This window comes from Myotis lucifugus, unplaced genomic scaffold (genome assembly GCF_000147115.1).
Source record: "Myotis lucifugus unplaced genomic scaffold, Myoluc2.0 scaffold_602, whole genome shotgun sequence".
In the NCBI taxonomy this organism is placed as follows: domain Eukaryota; kingdom Metazoa; phylum Chordata; class Mammalia; order Chiroptera; family Vespertilionidae; genus Myotis; species Myotis lucifugus.
The window spans coordinates 368,905-381,359 of NW_005871650.1; positions in this window are offsets into that span (position 1 = coordinate 368,905).

Here is a 12,455-nt window from a genome sequence, read left to right on the forward strand (position 1 = left end):
GGCAATGAGGCAGGCAGTCAAGTGTTGAAGGGCGAGAGGCAGGCAGGCAGAGGCAGTTAAGGGTGATCAGGCAGGCAGGAAAGTGGTTAGGGGCAATCAGGAAGGCAGGCAAGTGGTTAGGGGTGATCAGACAGGCAGACGAGCACTTAGGAGCCAGGAGTCCTGGATTGTGAGAGGGATGTCTGACTGCCAGTTTAGGCCCGATCTGCAGCTCAGGCCTAAACTGGCAGTCGGACAGCCCCCAAAAGGTCCCAGATTGCAAGAGGATACAGGCTGGGCTGAGGGACACCCACTGTGCATGAATTTCATGCACTGGGCCTCTAGTCTATATATATAAAAGCCTAAGCAACCAGTCAACTGGATGACCAGATGACAGGACAACCGGCCAATAGATATGATGCACACTGAGCACCAGAGGGCATACGCTCAATGGAGGAGCTGCCCCCTGGTGGTCAGTGCACTCCCACAGCAGGAACGCTGCTCAGCTGACCATTGGGTGCCAGACACCAGGCTCATGGCTGGAGAGCACAGCTGTGGTGGCAGGAGCCTCTCCTGCCTCCTCAGCAGCGCTATCACAGTGGCAGTGGCAGCAGGCACAGCGGGGCTGGGATGAGCAGGAGTACCCAGCTCATCCCAGCCCAGGGCTCCTCCCTGGCTGCCTGCTGCTTCACACACTACTACATCCCCTGAAGGGTCCAGATTGCGAGAGGGCTCAGGCCAGACTGAAGGACTCCACTGGTGCACGAATCCGTGCACCAGGCCTCTAGTCGATAATATTCTGACAAGAAGAATAGAGGAAAGGAAGCAATATTAAAATCAACAGTGCCACATCACTTGTAAAGATAGTGTGACCAGAACTAAGTAACCAGACTACTTTGATCCTTATGGTTTTTATCCTGTCTACTGACCATGACTGAGTTGTTTTCATTTGTACTATATACCTTTCCTATCCACAGCTCTAGAATCAGTTCTAATGTAAGGCAAGTGATTCCTAATTCTGTCTGGATCAGCAGTCTTTAAGAAGTCCTGCAGCCATAGCTAGTTTGGCTCAGTGGATAGAGCGTCAGCCTGCAGACTGAAGGTTCCAAGGTTCTAGGGCATGTACCTTGGTTGCGGGCACATCCCCAGTTGGGGGTGTACAGGAGGCAGCTGATCGATGTTTCTCTCTCATCGATGTTTCTAACTCTCTGTCTCTCTCCCTTCCTCTCTGTGAAGAATCAATAAAATATTAAAAATAAAAACATAAAAAAGAAGTCCTACACTAAATTTCTACCCAAATAAAGATGATGCGATTAATGCAATCAATTAGATTTTCTTCTCTTGAGTGGAAGAATAAGCTATAGGTTAGTCACTTGCTTAATTTTTAGTGGATAAAGAAGCTAAAATTTACAAAGAAAAAACAATGAGAGAGTAATAGAAGCCTTATACAATTACAATCTGTGAATAAACAGAAATAGTGATAAAGCAGAAGATTTAAGAAGGGTGAATATACCTGACTAGTAATCATAACTCATAAATTATCTGCTAAGCAACTATTGCTTTTATCTGCATATCTAGGGCAATAGGTACATGAGTCATGAATAGGCATTACAAATGAATGGCTAATTTAAGACTGAATATTTGTGGCCTCATGTGTTTTAGAGTACTTGCTACATACCTGGTTCTTTTATTCTTTCCTATATTCAGCATCCATATGAACTACTTATGTTAACTGTTTCTATAATACTTTATAAGCTACTTAATTCAATTATAAATGTCTCATTTTTAATAATAGAATTAAATGGTCTTAAATAATACAGCAAATATATATTACAAAGTATTGATTTTTTTAATTTGACAAAATTACATATTAAAAGACATTTTCCATAGTATTTTTAGAAAATACTTTTGCAGTTTCAATCATTTTAAATCTATTAATACTTGTTTATGACCCAGCATATGGTCTCACTGGAAAATGTTTCATATGTCCTTGAAAAATATGCTTTGCCTTTGTTGGATGCTGTGTTTGAAAATGTCTTTAATTATAATGAGTCTATAGCTTTTTTCAAGTCTTTTATATCATTTTTGGCACTGAGCCTAGTTATTCTAGCCATTATTGAAAATGTGGTACTAAACTCTCCAGTTATTAGTGTGCAGTTATTTCTCCATTTTATGTCAGCTTTTACCTCATTTATTTTGAGGATTTGTTTTTAGATGCATATATATTAATCATTGTTACATTGTTCTGATAGATCAACCTCTTGACTTATACAAAATGTCCCTCTTTACTTTTGGAATATGCAACACTAATAGATAACCCTAATGTAAACTATAGTCTCAAAGTGATAAGAAACTGTCAATGTATAGTCATTAATTGTAACAAATATACAACTTTAGTTGGGGGAACATTGATAATGAGGGAGGTTGTTTATGTGTAGAGGCAGGGAATACAGGGGAAATTTCTCTATTTGGCTCTAAAGCTAAAGATGATCTAAAAACTAGTCTATTAAAATAAATTGAACAAAAAATGAAGTACAATATCTGCAAATCAATAAATGTGATACGTCATATAAACAAATTGAGAGACAAAAATCACATAATAATATCAATTGATGCAGAAAAAGCATTTGATAAAATCCAACACTCTTTTTTGATAAAAACTCTCAGCAAAATGGGAATAGAGAGATCATACCTCAACATAATAAAAGCCTTATATGACAAACCTACAGCCAACATCATACTCAATGGGCAAAAACTAAACTCATTTCCCCTAAGAACAAAAACAAGACAGAGATGCCCACTTTCACCACTCCTGTTCGATATAGTACTGGAAGTGCTAGCCATAGCAATCAGACAAGAAGAAGAAATAAAAGGCATCCAAATTGGAAAAGAAGAAGTAAAACTGTCCTTATTCACAGATGACATGAAACTGTACATAGAAAAACCCAAAGACTCCATCAAAAAACTACTAAACCTAGTAAATGAATTCAGCAATGTAACAGGATACAATATTAACACCCAGAAATCTATGTCCTTTTTATAGACCAATAATGAACTCACACACACACACACACACATACACACACACACACAAATCCCATCTACCATTGCAGCAAAAAAAAAAATAAGATACTTAGGAATAAACTTAACTAAGGAGATAAAATACCTGTACTCGGAAAACTACAGGACATTTAAAAAAGAGATAGAAGAATAAATAAACAAAAGGAAGAACATACTATGTTCATGAATTGGTGGAATCAGCATCATTAAAATGTGCATACTACCTAAAGCAATCTATAGATTCAATGCTATCCCCATTAAAATACCAATGGCATATTTCAAGATCTAGAACAAACTCTCCAAACATTTATCTGGAATAAAAAAAGACCCCGAATAGCCACAGGAATCCTGAGAAAGAAGAACAAAGTTGGAGGGATCACAATATCAGATATAAAGCTATATTACCAAGCCTCAGTTCTCAAAACTGCCTGGCACTGGCGTAAGAACAGACATATAGACCAATGGAACAGAACAGAGAACCCAGAAATCGACCCAAGCCATTGTGCTCAATTAATATTTGACAAAGAAGGCAAGAGCATACAATAGAGTCAAGATAGTCTCTTCAATAAATGGTGCTATGAAATTTGGTCAAATACATACCAAAAAAATGAAACTAGATCACCAATTTATACAAAAACACAAAAACAAACTCAAAATGGCTAAAGAACTTAAATTTAAGATGGGAAACCATAAAAATCCTACAAGACTCCATAGGTAGCAAAATAGCAGACATATGTTGTAGCAATATTTTTACAGATACAGCTCCTAGGGCAATGGAGACTAAGGAGAAAATTAACAAATGGGACTACATCAAAATAAAAAGCTTCTGCACAGCAAAAGAAATCATCAACCAAACAACAAGAAGGCCCACTACATGGGGGAACATATTTGCCAAAGTTATATCCCAGAAGGGTTTAATCTCCAAAATTTATAGGGAACTCATACAACTTAACAAAAGGAAGATAAACGATCCAATCAAAAAATAGGCAAAGGACCTAAGTAGACACTTTTTGAAAGAGGATATACAGAAGGCCAAGAGACATATGAAAACATGCTCAAAGTAACTAATCATCTGAGAGATGCAAATCAAAACAACAATGAGGTACCATCTCACACCTGTCAGATGGCTATCATCAACAAATCAACAAAGGACAAGTGTTGGTGAGGATGTGAAGAAAAAGGAACCCTCTTCCCTGCTGGTGGGAATGCAGATTGGTGCAGCCACTGTGGAAGACAGTATGGAGTTTTCTCAAAAATTTAAAAATGGAACTCCCATTTGACCCAGTAATCCCACTTCACGCACTATACCCCAAGAAACTAAAAACACCAATCAGAAAAGATATATGCACCCCTATGTTCATAGCAGCACAATTCACCATAGCTAAGATTTGGAAACAACCTAAGTGCCCATCAGGAGATGAGTGGATTTAAAAATGGTGGTACATCTGCACAATGGAATACTACACCGCTATAAAAAAAGAAGGAACTTTTACTATTTGCAACAGCATGGATGGAACTGGAGAGCATTATGCTAAAGGAAATAAGCCAGTCAGAGAAAGATAAATATCACATGATCTCACTCATATGTGAGATATAATGATCAACATAATTTGATGAACAAAAATAGATCCAGAGGCAAATGGCAGGGGAGGTGGGGGGGGGGGGGGTTAGAGAGTAACCAAAGGATTTGTATGCATGCATATTAGCATAACCAATGGACACAAACACTGGGGCGGTGGGGGCTTGCCTGGGGTGGAAATGGTTGCGGGGGCGGGGGGTCAATTGGGGAAAAAGGAGACATATGTAAAACTTGAGATAATAATAAAAGCCCTGACCAGTTTAGCTCAGTGGCTAGAGCATCGGCCTGTGGACTGAAAGGTCCCAGGTTCGATTCCAGTCAAGGGCATGTACTTTGGTTGCGGGCACATCCCCAGTAGGGGGTGTGCAGGAGGCAGCTGATCGATGTTTCTCTCTCTCATGGATATTTCTAACTCTCTATCCATCTCCCTCTCTGTAAAAAATCAATAAAATATATTTTTTTAAAAAGATAATAATAAAATAAAAATCAGTAAAAGAAAAAAAAGTTGGTGTCAAAAACCTTAAAAAAAAAGCCTAATCTTACAGAATTCAGGTAAAAGAGTTCTCAAAATATAATTACTATACATCTTAAGTACCTGTATTAAAAGGGAAAATAAGAGCTCAAATCAATAGTCTAAACTTCCACTTTAAGAAACAAGTACTAGTAAAGCCCTAGACAGTTTTGCTCAGTGGATAGAGCATCTGCCTGTGGACTGAAGGGTTCCAGGTTTGATTCTGGTCAATGGAATTTGCCTGGATTATGGGCTCCATCCCCAGTAGGCGTGCAGGAGACAGCCAATTGATGTTTTTTTCTCATCATTGATGTTTTTATCTCTCTCTCCCTTCCTCTCTGAGATCAATTTTAAAAAAAGAAAAAGAAAAACAGAAACAAGTGAAAGAGGGACAATCGAAAGTCAAAGCCACCAGAAGGAAAAAAATAACAAAGACATAAAGATTAAAGTGTAAATGATAAAAACAATATAAAAAAAACTGGATTCCAAAGTGTCTTTTTGTTGTTAATCCTCATTTGAGGATATTTTTTCCATTTATTTTTCAAGAGAAAGTGAGAGGAAAGGAGGGAAAGAGAGCGAGAGAAAGAGAGGAAGAGACATAAAGGTGAGAAAGACACATCATTGGTTGCCTCCTGAACGTGCCCTGACCCAGGTATTTGACCTTGACTGGTAATTGAATCCTCAACTCTTTGGTGGATGGGCCAATGCTATAACCCGAGCTACACCAGCCAGGACCAAGTGTTTTGTTTTGTTTTGTTTTGTTTTGTTTTGTTTTGTTTTGTTTTGTTTTGTTTTATATAAAGAGAAAGACTCAAAATCTGGAATGAAAGTAGAGACACCACTAATGGCATTATAGAATAGAAAGGATTAGGATGACTACTATAAACTACTATATGCCAAAAATTATGGAATAGTGAAAAAATGGACAAATTTCTAAAAAGTATATATATATTATATATTTGGCCAATATGACAAAAATAGGTATAATTTTGATTTACAATAATAATAATAAGAGTAATTTTTACTAAAAACTGAGTAAAAAGTCAGTACCTATTCTTGTTTATAAGGATTTCTGGCACCAAAAAATAACCAATCAGATGAAACATTATTATATGATGTGACCAGTAAGATGCAACTCCAGCCCAGCAGGTCTGGCTCAGTGGTTGAATGTCAACCTATGAACCAGGAGGTCACAGGTTGATTCTCAGTTAGGGCACATGGCTAGATTTTGGGCTCAATTCCCAGGGGGGTTGTGCAGGAGGGAGCTGAACAATGATTATCTCTCATCATTGATGTTTCTATCTCTCTCTCCCTCTCCCTTCCTCTCTGAAATCAATACAAAATATATTTTAAAAAAGATGCAACTCTATTATATAACCTATATATTTATGGTTCAAGACAGGGCATTCACACTAGACAGCTATTGTTGTGTTGGCTGTTGTCATATTTTTACTTGACAATCTAAGGGAAAAGAGATTAGTGCCTCTGACTAAATAGTCAGGTATTGCATTTTTAAAAATTTTTGTGGCCCACTAGTGTGCTGTGACATACCAGTTGAAATTGTTGATGTGACATATTATTATATAACTAGAGGCCCGGTGCACAAAATTTGTGCACTCGGTGGGGGGGGGGGGGGTGCGTCCCTCAGCCCGGCCTGTGCCCATTTGCAGTCCAGGACCCCTTGGGGGATGTCCACCTGTTGACTTAGGCCCACTCCCCGGGGGATCAGGCTTAAGCTTGCAGTCAGACATCCTTCTGGTAGCCAGGGAGCCCTCGGGGGATGTCCGACTAAAGGCTTAGGCCCCCAAGGGATTGGGCCTAAACTGTTAGTTAGACATTCTTAGTGCTGCCATGGAGGTGGGAGAGGCTCCTGCCACCACCTCCGCACTGGCCAGCCATGAGCCAGCTTCTGGCTGAGTGGCACTACTCCTTGGTCTGACCTAAACCCTAGAGATTAGTACTTCATTTTACAACTTTTTCTCGGTTTATAGGCAGCAGCAAACTCAGACCACACAGTCGGGTGTGCGCCCGGGCCCTCCCGCCCTCCAATCGCCATGGGGATAGCTCCGAGCAGGCCAGCCACAACCATGGCCCCTGGGGTCGGGTTTGCTGCCCGGCTTTCCAATGGCGATCACCGGCTGGGGGGTGGGGAAGGGTGGCCTTTGCCCACCCCCTAGTTCTTGCCTGCTGCCTGGGTTGCCAATCACCATTCTTCAGTCCTTCCCCTTTCGCCTCCCATCATTGGGCGTATGCAAATTAGCCGCCATCTTTGTTGGCGGTTAACCGCCATCTTAGTTGGCAGTTGATTTGCATAAGGATATGCTGATTAGTCAATGGGAAGGGTAGCGGTCGTACGCTAATTACCATGTTTCTCTTTTATTAGTGTAGATAAGTACTAGTGGCCCGATGCACGAAATTTGTTCACATTAAAAGGGAATTAATTAGAGGAAATATTTTAATATTGCTATTTGCCCTTTCTCTATAATAGAAGTGTCAGAGATGAAAAAAATTAGTAAAATGTATATGAAAATCTTCCTCCTGTCAGAGTCTGGGGCACACCTAAGGACCCAGAGTCAAGTCCCCGCCCACCCACTTGCACCTCGAAATTGCACGAGACCCAGACCCAGCTGACCCAAACCCCATTGGGCTAGATCCAGAACCGGTTGGCCCTACCCCTGTCAAGCCCCACTGGGGGGAGGGAGCAGCCTCAGGGCCCCAGTCAAGCCCTGCTGGATAGGGGGGCGCAGCCTCAGGTCCCCTGGCGCACCCTCAGGTGCCCCGGCCCGGCACTGGGGTGGTGGGTGCAGCCTGAAGTTCTCCATCAAACCCCACATGGTGGGGGGCATGGCCTGTGGTCCCCCATCAAGCCCCACCAGACGGGGGGCACAGCCTCATATCCCCCACCCCGGCCCAGCACCATGCAGCCTCAGGTCCCTGCTGATTGCTCCTTATGGCTTATTATGGGAACCCTGCCTCCTCTGTGGGTGCAGCCATCTTGTGACAGCATGATGGAGTGAGGGTCAATTTGCACATTACCTCTTTATTATATAGGATAATTGTATAACAGGATATTATATTATGTATAATATATAGTATTAAATATATATTTACTCATTTATTACATATCCTTTTGATTCTGTTTCTCTAGAGAACCCAGAGTAATACACTAGTGTATTGCATATGGTATAAAGGTTCATATATGAGATGGAACAAATCTATTAAGATTAGATACCAGTTTTACAAAAATTTAAGATTAGCAGCAAAGTTTTCTTGATAGTAAATCAACTGGGGAGCTTACTTTTAGAATCCTCACATTGCTGGGTGAGAGCTGGAAAGCTATGTAGAAAATCCTATATAATAAAAGCCTAATATGCTAAGTGTCCAACCATTCGACCAGTTTCTGTGACACGCACTGACCACCAGGAGCAGATGCTCTGATTGGTAGATTAGCTTGCTGCTGGGGTCTGGCTGATCGGGATTGGGCGAGACAAGCCAGACACGCCCTGGAGCCCTCTCGGGGTCCCTCCCCAGCCCCAATCGTGCACTGGCAGGGTCCCTCGGCCTGGCCTGCACCCTCTTGCAATCCGGGACCTCTTGGGAGATGTTGGAGAGCCGGTTTTGGCCTGATCCCCGCAGGCCAGGACTAGGGACCCCACTGGTGCATGAATACATGCACCAGGCCTCTAGTAAATATAATAATATAATATCAGGCAGAAATATATTTGTTTACCTAACACCAAACAAATATGGAGATAAGGTTCAAATATCTTGTCTTTCAAGTAAGAACCTTTATTTAGATCAATTTGCTTCCTATATTAAACACATATATCAACTTCTATTATGTTAAAGCAAAAGTTGCACAGGAAATAGTTAAGCAACTAAGAAAGACTTTATTCAAGTTTGTTGCAATAGGAGAGAGAGGCCAGAATGCAGTCTGGCCTTTACTCCATCAAACAAAGGCGGTGCCCACAGGAAAAGCAAACTTTCTCCTACCTACATGACAGCGGCAGTTTTACAGATTGGAACAGGTCGCCTACCAGTCAGGCTGCTGTCCTCCCAGAGACTGGGAGATGAAGGTGCTAGCCTCCTTGATGGTTACATTCCAAATGGATGGCTCCCAGGTCCCTGAGAAAGACACTCCCAACTTGCAAAACTTGCAAGATGTTTTTAAAAATATTTACATATCAAAGAGGCAAAGAAAGGATTTATAATTACAAAGGTTTTTTGTTTGTTTGTTGGTTGGTTGTTTGGTTGGTTGGTTTTGCTTTGTTTTGAATAAATACTCTAAGAAAAGGAAGGTCAGGGTCATAGATTCAGGTAGAGCCAGTCTAACATTTTGTAAAATTGAGTGGAACATTAAGGCCCTGTTGATCAATTTTTAATAACCCCCATCTCACTATTAAGAGAGAAATCAAAATATGGATCAGTTGTTTTAACTTTTTCAAAATTCTTAAAACTTTAAAAAATATATAATAACAGTTAACACTTCTAATACATTTAAGAATTGTCTGAATATAGTTTGGCTGTTTTTGTTTTCTTTTTCAGAAGATAAAATCATTACTTTCATACAATTATAAAAATGAGCATGTGTTATTCATATAGTATGAAGCACCAGGCAGATGGATGTTACAGTTGACTCTAAAGAAGAGTAAAAACAACACAGTGTTATATGACATGAAGGGATGGTAAAATGATTTTGCAAATGACAACAAAACTGTTTTTTTCCCATAGGTGAAGGTTAGGGGAATATCACTACCAAACAGAAGAGAATGTAGATATCTATCAATTACCTGCGGCCTACAAAATGTTACAAAATAGCTCAAAGATAATGAACAGGACTGGAAACTGTTTTTCTTAAATAAAAGAAAATATGATAATATATTTAATCACGCCATCAAAATTTCATTGCAAAACTGTCAAGCATTCAATAGCTATTCAAACAAGGACTACTTTTAATTTAAAGACTATTTTGAAGATTAGTGTGCTAATATTATTTGTTAATATTATTTGCTGTTCTAGGAAAACTAACAATTTAGACTAAGGTGGAAATAAGCAAGTATTAGCTAATTAGGGTTATTAAAAGATGTGTTTAAATCTTATAAGATCCTCATAGGCTATATTATATAGAAAATATTAATACAGTATATCTTTCTCTTTTTGTTTTTCTAAATGCCGTATAACTACAAAACTACAGAGCAGACTACAACAAACACACTGTTTATACGTGGGCTAATACCTTGGGAAAAAGAAAATCATTTAGTTGCATAGTTACATCACCATCCCCTGTTGTTAGTAGCCCAAAGATCACACTGTAATAGCTGTTTGTCTACTTCGCCAATTTGAGTAAAGATGTTGTAATAAAAGTGAGAGCCAACAGGGCTAAAACAATCTCATGTGAGTCTTAAATGCTCTTATTGGAGTGGAGAAAGACAGCACTCTTACTGCTCTTAAATCCCTTCTTTATTTTTTCTGAGCACTCCTCAGTGCACATTCAAGCTCAGCAGGGAGTTGCAGAAAGAGGCAATAGAGAAGTGACTTGATAAACCAATATCTGAATAATTTAGGTGGCGGTAAGGAGAACTGGGACTCATTAAGGGAGGCGATGTCTAAGAGCAAGAGCTTCAAGTTTTGAGTGCTGTTAGTAAGATATCCGATATAAAGCAATCAGGAATTCCCTTAAAAGCCTGGAGATTGAAACTGCGGAGCATAGCTATTCTGTGGAGTGCTCCAGTTGGTTATGCCTAGAGCAAAAGCTGCCTTTACAAATTCATCCAAATTGCAGGCACCTGTAAGCTGCTGTGGGTTTTTTGTTTTTTTTCTATGAGAGAACCTATATTTGTACTAAGGATAGTGAACTGCTATTCATGCAATTTAATTGACTATGTATTGTATTGTCATCATGATGTCACCATCATCATGCAGGTCCTTGTTAGGTAGGAAGTTAGACTGAGAGGCTGGCGTGGGGCCTGCCCTGGGGTTCTGAACAGGGGTCGGCCCAACATTGCCTTCAGAGGGCCTCTCTATGGGCGACCCAGCAGAGCGCCAGCAGGCAGATTGGAGCCAACCAGTTCTTGGTGCAAGCTCAGAGAAAAACGACATGACCTCAATGCGACCTCACTAGGATCCTGGACTATAAATATAATAAAATTTGCATTTTGGCTTTGACCCATTCCCCCACTCCGTGGGTTTTTCTGTATGCACTATGGGTAAGGGCATGCCTAGAAGAAAGATAGTTTCTATCAATCATCCCGGAATGCAAATGGAAGTCTCCGCCCAGAAAATCCTTCTTTAAAAACCAGGAGTTGAGGGCCATGCTCTCCCTCGCTCTCTGGACTGGCCTACTCTCATTTGGAATGTACCTTCAATAAACCCCATTTTGCTCTACTTTCCTTTTTGTTGACCTTCAAATCTTTTCTATATCCACAAAAAGAACTGAGGTCCCAGCCAATAACCCAAACCGGTAACACTTAAATGTGAATTAACATTTGAAACCTGCCAAAGTCTTGCAGACTTTCACCACCTCTCACTTTACTAAAAATGATCCATGTATTTACATGCACAAGATTTTGAAACCTGGTGATACCAGAGAGGAGCATGCCTCATCCTATTCCCATCCAGTAGCTGCTGGGGGTGGGGCTCTTATGATGCCTTGAAAAAAGGAATTTTCTGAGGTTCACACAGGAGGATGAAATATGGTAGAAAGCTTTATTTCCAGGGAATTACACCCCTGAGTTTCCCAAGCCCCATTCCCCTTAGTCCAGTCATGGAAAAAGTGTAGCTGGGTTTCAGTAAAGCTAGAAGCAGAGCCAGTGTTCAGACTTTCCTTTCCATGTTGGAGTTGGGTCCAGTTTACTAGTAATATCAGGCTAGCTGTAGTCCATTAATCCAATGCTGTGGGGTCCACATAGCTGTGGACCAAACAGGCAAATGCAAGACAGTCAAGAGAGTGTGCCCCCAGCAAAAACAGTCCCAAGAGCCCAAGAGCACAAGAGCAAGAAAGTGAATTCCTTTGTTTAGGGGGTTATGTATTTATGTATTCCAAATCTTCGCACGCATGCAGTTGCCATGGCAATTCTGGCCAACCATTTCTGTCCCCAGATGTGATTGACAGGGAAGTATTCTTTCTGTCACCCCAGCTTTACTGGGCATGCGTCTATATTCCATATATGGTTCCCTCTTCCAGGGTTTTGTAGGAAATATGTCTATAATGCCTGGCCTTTCCTTTGCTTCTTTTTTGTTATTAATAACTAGTTAATTACAACATCAGTGGTAAATGGTAGAATTTATTATGGCAGACATGTGTAGGAAGCTAAGATAAATTTATTC